The 7,896-nt window shown below is 36.2% G+C and overlaps 1 protein-coding gene across 1 annotated transcript in view; it reads left to right on the top strand.

The window, feature by feature from the left end:
• The window catches only part of SLC26A8 (solute carrier family 26 member 8), a 71,575-nt gene that overhangs the window by 22,550 nt on the left and 41,129 nt on the right, over positions 1-7,896 (top strand). The gene's annotated exons all lie outside the window — the stretch shown is intronic.

Below are 7,896 nucleotides of genomic sequence, written 5' to 3' on the forward strand. Positions count from 1 at the left end.
CACTTTCTAGCTAATTATCACTGATCTCTCCTGGGGTAATCTTTCATTAGATAAGGATTTTTGGAAGCCTACAAATGCAGGCTATCATGGTGGGCTGACCCCAGCCCTGACATTTGCCAGCTATATTAACATACTTAATTATCTTACTTTTGTGGATTTTAGTTTACTCATGTGTAAAATAAGAATAATAATATTTGTTTTGTAGTGTTCTTGTAAGGATTAAGTGGAAAAAATGCATGTAAAACACTCAGCCCAGATCCTGTCACTTAGTAAGCATCAATAAATTATAATCACTGGATACAAAGAAATGAATTTGGTACTTTAACAGAAACATAATCTTTTGCCAAATTTGAGAAGTTTTCATCTATCATTCATCTATTTATATATATAAATATATATATATATATTTCCTGTAGTTAAAAAATTTAATCTTGTAGGAGAAGACAAAATAACAGGCAATAAGTCAGTAAGCTGTTAATTATCCAAGTGGCCTTGGGCATGTTCTGTCCCCTTCTGTGAGCCTCAGTTTTTTTATTTAGTAAAGGAGGAGACATTCCATTTCCAGAACATTCCATTTTCCCTGTTCCTTCTGCTAAATACAATTTAAAACTTTATATATAAAACAAATGTAAGAAGACTCTGAAAGGTGGAGAGAAGAAGGCAAACTGGCTTGGCACCTTAGGACACAAAGTACAACGCAGTGGTGAGTTCTCTGGGTTTTCTTTTTGCCTCATATAGTTCAATCTTGGTGCTGAAGAAGCCAGAAACCCAAAATGCAGACAGATGCAGACCAAAGAAAAGTCCCAACAAAAGTCTGCAGTTTATAGCCACAGGACCAGGAAAGGCTAGCAAGACTGAAACATTTATACAATAACCAGACAAACACCAAGACAAAACAGAACTGTGGTGTCACCACCATTTATGCCTGCAAAAGCCAAGTAGGGAGCCTAGATTTTCATCCTCAAGTAGCTATAATGAGGTACCCACCCACCCACAACTGGGGTTTGACAGAGAAGAAGAAAAGAACAAATAGAGAGTTAGGACTTCCATTCCCACTGAGCAGTAACGAGACAACCTTCCTACTCTTTGCTGGAGTGGTGTCAGAGAAGGCCCAGTGAAGAGCAGGTCTTTCATCACTACACGGCAGTAATAAGAACAACCTCCCTCCGCTGTAGTGTCATTGGAGGCCATGTGGGAAAAAGTAAAGCCATTCCTGTCTCTCCCAGCCAGGATATTATCAGTGGAGGCCTAGGGGGGATCCAGAACTCCCACCCATGCCCAGCAAAATAAAGAGTCCCTGCTGCCTTAGGTATCAGTGGAGGCTGAGAGGAGAACCTGGACTTCTACTCCTACCAGGCAATAACAAGTTGGTACCCTCTCCTTCCTCTTCCAGCATTTTGTCAAAATAAGCTAGCTAAGACAGAAGGTTTAACTAAGATCCAGAGTCTCATAGCATAGTACCCAAAATGTATGATTGAACCGAAAATCACTTGTTATACCAAGAACCAGAAAAATCTCAACTTGAGTAAAAAAATACAATAAAAAAATTCCAACACTGAGATGATAGTAATGTTAGAATTATCTGGAAAGATTTTAAAGTAACCATTCTAAAAAATGTTTCAGCAAGCAATTATGAATGTGCTTGAAACAAGTGAAGAATATTCTGTTCTCAGCAAATAAATAGAAAATGTAAAGAAGAACCAAAATGGAAATTTTAAAACTGAAAAAAATACAATAACCAAAATTAAAAATTTAAAGGATGGGCTCAACACAGAATAGAGGAGACAGAGGAAAAAATCAATGAACTTGAAGAAAGAACAATAGAAATTACCCAATCTGAACAACAGAGAGAAAATTGACTGAAAAAAATTAACAGAGCCTCAGGGACAAAAGATCTAGCATTTGTGTAATAAGAGTCCAGAAAGAGAGGAGAAAAAAGATGAGGCTAAATTACTTGAAGAAATAATAGATGAAAACTTCCCAAATTTGGCAAAATATCTAATGCTACAGATTCAAGTTATAGTCAAACTTCAGAAAACTAAAGACAATGAAAAAAAAATATTGAAAGCAGTGAGAGAAACACTTTACCTACAGAGGGAAAACAATAACAGCAGATTTCTTATTAGAAACCATGGAGGCCAGAAGGAAGTGGCACAATATTTTTTGTTCGCTGAAAGAAGAGTTGCCAATCCAAAATCATATGCCCAATGAAAATATCCTTCAAAAATGAAAGGAAAGTCAAGACATTCTCAGAAAACTAAGAGAATTTGTCATAAACAAACTAAGAGAATTTGTCATAAACAAACCTACCCTAAAAGAATGGCTGAAGGAAGTTCTCTAAAAAGAAAGGAAATGATAAAAGAAGGAATCTTGAAACATCAGGAAGGAAAAAAGAATAATGGAAAGAGTAAAAATATTGTTAAGTATGATAGATTTTTCTTGTCCTTTTGGGTTTTCTAAATTATGTTTGATGGTTGAAGCAAAGTTATAACACTGTCTGATATGATTCAAAATGTATATAGAAGAAATATTGAAAACAATTCTTTTGTAAACAAACATAAAGAGAAGTAAAGTTTCTATACTTTGCTTCAATTGGTAAAATGTCAACACCAGTAGACTAATAAGTTATGTATAAATAATGTAATACAAAGAGCAAGCACTAAAGAAGCTATACAAAAAGATACACTCAGAAACACTATAGATAAATATGGAATTCTAAAAATGTTCGAGTGATCCACAAAAGCCAGGAAAAAGAAAAAGAAAAATGAAAAAAGAAAAAACAGAAAAATGGCATACTTAAGCTCTAACATATCAACATTTACATTAAAAATAGAAATAGACGTATCTAAAACTATGCCATCTACAAGAAACATCAAATATAGTGATATAGACAGGTTGAATATAAAAGAATGAAAATATGTAGCATGTAAATATGAATCAAAGGAAAGCAGGATTGACAATATTAATATCAGATAAAGTGGAATTTAGAGCCAAGAAAATTACTAAAGGTAGAGAGGAACATTATATAATGATAAAAGGATCAATCTACCAAGAAGACATAGCAATCCTATGTATGGACCAAACAACAGAGATACAAAATATGTGAAACAAAAATTAATACAAATGAAAGGAGAAATAGACAAATCCACAGTTACAATTGGAGACTTCAACTCCCCTCTCTCAAAAATTGATGAAACAACTAGACAGAAAATTAGCAAGGAAATAATAAAACTCAACAACACTGCCAACTAACAGGACTTAAGAGACATTTAAAGAACACTCCATCAATAACAGCAGAACACACACACTTTTCAATGACCCATGGAACATATACCAAGATAAACCATATCCTGTGCCATAAAACTAACCTCAATAAATTTAAATGAATTGATATCAAACAGTATATTCTCTGACCACAGTGGAATCAAACTAGAACTTGATAACAGAAAATGAACAGGAAAATCTTCAAATATTTGGATGCTAAAAACACACTTTTAAATAATCCAAAGATCAAAGAGGAAGTCTCAAGGGGAATTTTTTATAAATACTCTAGGGTAAATAAAAATAAAACATACTAAAATTTGTGAGACATAGCTAAAGCAGTGCGGAGAGGGAAATTTAAATTTAAAGAAGTCTGAACTAGATAATATATAACATTTATTGCTATATGTAGTCACTATTCAAAGTACTTTACATGCATTATTTCATTTGATTCTCACAACATCTTTTTGAGGGTGGGTATTACTATGGTCCTTATTTTAAGGAAACAAGGGTATATGAATTTAAGTGAATTGCCCAAGGTCACAGAGCTAGTAACATTGGGATTCAGGCTCAGGGTTATCTACCTCCAGAATCTGTGCTCTAGATAATCTTAAAGTACAAACTAATATTAATAAAAGTGAAGAGCTCAGTGTCAAAAGAATATGAGGTAGAGGAATAATCTTTAGTTGGGTTGGAGTTGTCTGGAAAGGAAACAACCATTTACTGAAGTTTTCTTTCCTTCATTGACCATTTTGTACTTGCTCTCTATAAGAATGGCAGAAAGGTTTCACGTCACAGGCCAACTCTGAAAATGGCTACCTAGAAAACAATGCTAACACAGATTCTGATGCCACATAACAGCTGAGCAAGAGAGTTTTATGTTTAATTGGCTATTTTCCATTTACGAGGTGGAAAGAAAGGATGACATGAGAATGAATAATATGTTTTTGCATCTGTCACTATTTTAAGATTCGAGCTAGATGTTTTACATATGTTATGTTATGTAATCCATACAAAACACTGTGTGTAGAGTATTATTCACAATTTATCGATTAGGCTCAGAGAGTTTAGTTATCTTTTTCCATCCCCTTCCTTTTAGTCTCTGTGTCTTTTAATCTGATAGGCAACATGTAGTTAACCGAGGCTCAGAGAGTTTAGTTAACTGATTCAAACTCACACAGCCAATAAGTGCCAGAGCCAGGATGAAGCCAACTTCTCCATCCCAAGGAATCATGCTCTTTGCATGGACATGGATTGGTGGAGATGGCAAAAAAGAGTGGTTTGTGCAAAAAAAGAGTGGTAAGCACAGAAATAGCAATCAGCCAATCACTGAAAAGACAGGAAGCAGATTGGCCTGACTAAAGCAGAGGAGCATATTGGGTGATAATGACAGGAGATTAAGGGAGACAGAGTACCCACCTAGCTGATTGGAAGCTTTAAAACAAAAAGCTTATAACACTAAAAGATTTATTCTTCCAGTTTGTCTGTTTTCTGAGGGCTTCTAATGCAGTGGAAGATATAGTGACAATAGCAGGCTTCAAGACTTGTTTCTCTTTCCCCATATTCTTGTGCCAGTTTTCTTTTCTTTTTTTTTTTTAACTTGTTTATTTTAATTAGTTTCAAGTATACAGTACATTGGTTAGACATCTATGTAGTTCACAAAATGATCCCCAAATTGCTCCCTCCCTCCCCTGACCGTCCACCTAGCCAACGTATTCATGTTAATTGCATTTCCTATGCTGTGCTCCCCAACCCCGTGACCATCCATCAGCTACTAATTTGTACTTCTTTAACCCTTTACCCCATTCTCCCAGCCTTCCAACATCCCCTGTCAATCACCAAATTGTCCACTATATTTGTGAGTCTGTTTTTGATTAGTTTGTTCTTTTTATTCCTTAGATTCTACATATAAGTGAAATCATATAGTGTTTATTTTTCTCTGTCAGACTTAAATACCTTCTAGGTCCATCAAAGCAATATCTTTTTCTATCTCCTTCCTTTTAGTCTCTGTGTCTTTTAATCTGATAGGCAACATGTAGGGGACTTGTTTTCCTTTCAATTCATCCACTCTTTTAGTTGGAGCATTTAATTCTTTTCCATTTGAAGTACTTATTGATAGGAATGTAGTTGTTACCATTTTTTGTTTCTGTTTTTGATACATGTTTTTTTCTTTTTACAGAAGTCCCTCCAACATTTCCTGTAATACTGGCTTGGTGGTGATAAATTCCTTTAGCTTATTTTTGTCTGGGAAGTTCTTTATCTGTCCTTCAACTATAAATGATAGCTCTGCTGAATAAATTATTCTTGGTTGTAGACCCTGAGTCTTCATCCTGTCGAATATTTTTTGTCAGGCTCTTCTGTCCTGCATAGTTTCTTATGAGAAATCAGCTGCCAGTCTTAAGGATTTTTCCTTATAAGTAACTATCTGTTTTTCTCATGCTGCTTTTAATATTCTTTCTTTGTATTTAACCTTTGGCATTTTATTTATGATGTGTCTTGTTGTGGGCCTCTTTGAATCCCTGATTTTTAGAATTCTCTGAGCTTCCTGGGGATTTATGTCCATTTCCTTCACCAGGGTAGGGAAGTTTTCCATCATCATTTCTTCAAACAGCTTTTCAACATCTTGATTTTCTTCAGTTATGCCGATCAGACAGATATTTGGACCCTTAATAGTGTCCTGTATGCTCCTTAAATTCTTTTTATAGTCTTGGCATCTTTTTTCTTGCCATTCTGATTGAGTGTCCTTGGCTTTCCCATCCTCTAGATAGGGCATTTGATCCTTTTCTTTATTCAGTCCGTTTATTCCTTTGTCTATTCCATTTAATATACTTCTCATCTCAGATAATGTGTTCTTCATTTCAGACTGGTTCCCGTCTATAATTTCTATTTCCATTTTTATGTTTTTTTAATCTCTTTGTTAAAGTTCTCACTGAATTTAACTAAAGTTCATTGAGCATCTTTATAACCAATGTTTTGAACTCTGCTTCTGTTAGATTACTTGACTCCATTATATCTAGATCTCTGTTCTGTTCTCTCATATGGTTTCTGCTTCTTTGTCCTTCCATTTTAACTGCCTTTTCTTGTCTGTTTCTATGTACTAAGCAAAGCTCTTAAGTCTCCCGGTATTATTAGTGTGGATTTGTGAAGTAAGTGTCCAGTGATACAGTCCTGAGAGGGGTTTAGCTGCAGGCCAAATTTAGCCCAAGCCTCTGCCCCTCTGGGGCCACCTATTAAGATTCAGCAAGCAATCCACAGATGCTGTGCTTATAGTTGCCTCAAAGGGCCACACCAGAAACCGAGGCCAGCTGCCACCAGTGTGAGTATAGGTGCTGCTCAGCAAGGAGTACCTGACTTGCTGAGGATACACCTGGATGTGGCTTGGGTGGGGCTGCGAGTTGGGGGAGGCAGAGTTTCAGGGAATCCTCTGGGTGGAGTGACTTCTGTTATCCAGTTTGATGACATCAGGCCTATGGACGTGCAGTGTCTTGCGCACTGGCATGGGGGAGGTCTCAACAGGGAACAATGGATACTGCTGGCACTTCTGGACCAAGCAAGTCTCACCTCAACCCTCACTCCGACAATGTCTTCCTGTAAGTCCCTGGTGCCCCCTGTGCAGCTGAGCTGGCACTGGTGCTCAGAGGGAGCAGGTCCATCACTGCAAAAATCTGCTGGTGGACGTGGCCCCTTTAAGCAGCTTCTGCTACTGCTGCAGCCTCCATCTCAGCTGCTGGAGACTGGGCAGGCTCGCATCCTTGCCTCGTTCTTCCTTCTGCCGTTGCACAGTGCTTTTTTAGATTTCTCTCTAGTTGTATGGCTTGTTCATCAAGATCCCAGATGATTTTTCCTTCTGCTGCCCCTTGTTTTCGTCACAGCTTTGATTTGGTCACCAGAGGGATGAACAAAGCTTCTATCATCTACTCCAGTTTGGTTCCCTCCTCCTTGTGCCAGTTTTCTTAACCTGCCTTCTTAAGGGGATTGAGATCCATCAATTTTCCAATTGTGTTTTTTTATTATAAAAAATAGATATATATATTACAAAAAAAATCTCAAATAATAAAGTGTATAAATTATAAAGTATTACCACCAACCTTTAATCCCATTCCCCAAAAGTAACTCTTGTTAATGTTTGCTATCTTTTAGATCTTTTGTATATTTATAAATATATGTATATAATTTATTTTATTATATATTACATGACATTTAAAATATATACTTATATGTTATATATGTACACATACATGTAAAATGCTATATTTTACATGTATATAGTATATATATATATAATCCTGATGACATAAACACAGTTTAATCATTCTTAGTAAAGAAAAGAGTCAAAGACCAAGAAGTTTGAGCCAGAGCTCAGATTTTTTAAATTGTCTTTTCCTTTGTGAAAAGCTGCATTCCTCTCAGGGATAAGATCTCCTGGAAAGGGCTATCAGAGCTTCTAATGAAAGGGCCTTGAAAAAGGAAATGGCTTGTTCTGATTGCTTTGTTACTGTTAACCCTAAGTCAACAAGGTCAGTAGATTCTAGGGCAAGAAATTAAGTTTAAGTGCTTGGGAAGAAAATGTGTGGTCTAGTGCCTGTAGGGGGCTTCTGAATGAACATTCAGGACCTACCTTATCTCATTAAATTC

Source organism: Pteropus alecto, unplaced genomic scaffold, assembly GCF_000325575.1.
Source record: "Pteropus alecto unplaced genomic scaffold, ASM32557v1 scaffold202, whole genome shotgun sequence".
NCBI classification, from domain to species: domain Eukaryota; kingdom Metazoa; phylum Chordata; class Mammalia; order Chiroptera; family Pteropodidae; genus Pteropus; species Pteropus alecto.